This window comes from Schistocerca serialis, chromosome 1 (genome assembly GCF_023864345.2).
Source record: "Schistocerca serialis cubense isolate TAMUIC-IGC-003099 chromosome 1, iqSchSeri2.2, whole genome shotgun sequence".
In the NCBI taxonomy this organism is placed as follows: Eukaryota; Metazoa; Arthropoda; class Insecta; order Orthoptera; family Acrididae; genus Schistocerca; species Schistocerca serialis.
The window spans coordinates 231750579-231751906 of NC_064638.1; the positions used below are offsets into that span (position 1 = coordinate 231750579).

General features: G+C 50.3%; 1 non-coding gene across 1 annotated transcript; it reads right to left on the reverse strand.

Moving 5' to 3' along the window:
• Nucleotides 1–280: 280 nt before the first annotated feature.
• Trnas-cga (transfer RNA serine (anticodon CGA)) lies at nucleotides 281–355 on the reverse strand. Its single transcript has one exon. It is a non-coding gene; the product is annotated as a tRNA-Ser (tRNA).
• Between the last annotated feature and the right edge of the window lie 973 nt (nucleotides 356–1328).

Genomic DNA, 1328 nt, shown 5'->3' on the forward strand with positions numbered 1-1328 from the left:
ATGATGCGGCCGCCGCCGCTCCACCGCTACCGCAGCTACAACATGCAGTTGCACCACCTTTTCGTCAGTTCGATGCGGCGATGGAAAGCTGGACGGAGTGGTCACGCCAATTTGGATTCCATCTCGCCGCCTACAGAATTCAAGGTAATGAGCGGCAGCCTCACTTATTAGCGTGTGTAGGGGTGCAGACGTACCGTGTGATAGTGAAATTACAGAATGAGATTTTCACTCTGCAGCGGAGTGTGCGCTGATATGAAACTTCCTGGCAGATTAAAACTGTGTGCCCGGCCGAGACTCGAACTCGGGACCTTTGCCTTTCGCGGGCAAGTGCTCTACCAACTGAGCTACCGAAGCACGACTCACGCCCGGTACTCACAGCTTTACTTCTGCCAGTATCTCGTCTCCTACCTTCCAAACTTTACAGAAGCTCTCCTGCGCAGGAGAGCACGACTCACGCCCAGTACTCACAGCTTTACTTCTGCCAGTATCTCGTCTCCTATCTTCCAAACTTTACAGAAGCTCTCCTGCGCAGGAGAGCTTCTGTAAAGTTTGGAAGGTAGGAGACGAGATACTGGCAGAAGTAAAGCTGTGAGTACCGGGCGTGAGTCGTGCTTCGGTAGCTCAGTTGGTAGAGCACTTGCCCATGAAAGGCAAAGGTTCCGAGTTCGAGTCTCGGTTGGGCACACAGTTTTAATCTGCCAGGAAGTTTCGATCGTGAAATTGTTTCCCCGCCGCGACGTAGCAACTCTGTCCTACGACGAAATTTTGTCGGCATTGGATGCATATTTCAAGGAATCAGTCAATGTAGTTGCAAAAAGGTATACGTTCTTTCATACAAAACGTACGGCCGGTCAAACTAATAGGGAGTGGGTTGCAACTTTGCAAGGCCTTACAAGGGATTGTGCTTTTGAGAGTGAATGTGGACTCCCTTATTTAGATGCTATGGTACGAGATGCAATTGCACAGAACGTTTCTGATATTCGTATACGGGAGTAAATTTTGAAACTAGTCAATCCCTCCCTTCAACAAGTGATGGACATATTGGACAGGCAAGACACACTTGACTTTGCTCAGGAATCATTTGAAACTTCGCCAGCTGTGTGTCACATTAACCGGCCAGCCGGGCGAGCTGCACGGAACTGTAAACAGCCCTCGCGCTCGGCCGCGCAGCTGCCGCCCAGCTATCAACCACGTGTCCCGCGGCAGCAAGCACATGCAGTGCTAAAATCATGCCCGCGGTGTGCTACTAGACATTCGCGTGAAAATTGCCCGTCACGCCAAGCTATTTGCTTTTTCTGTAATAAAAAAGGACATGTTCAGAGTGTTTG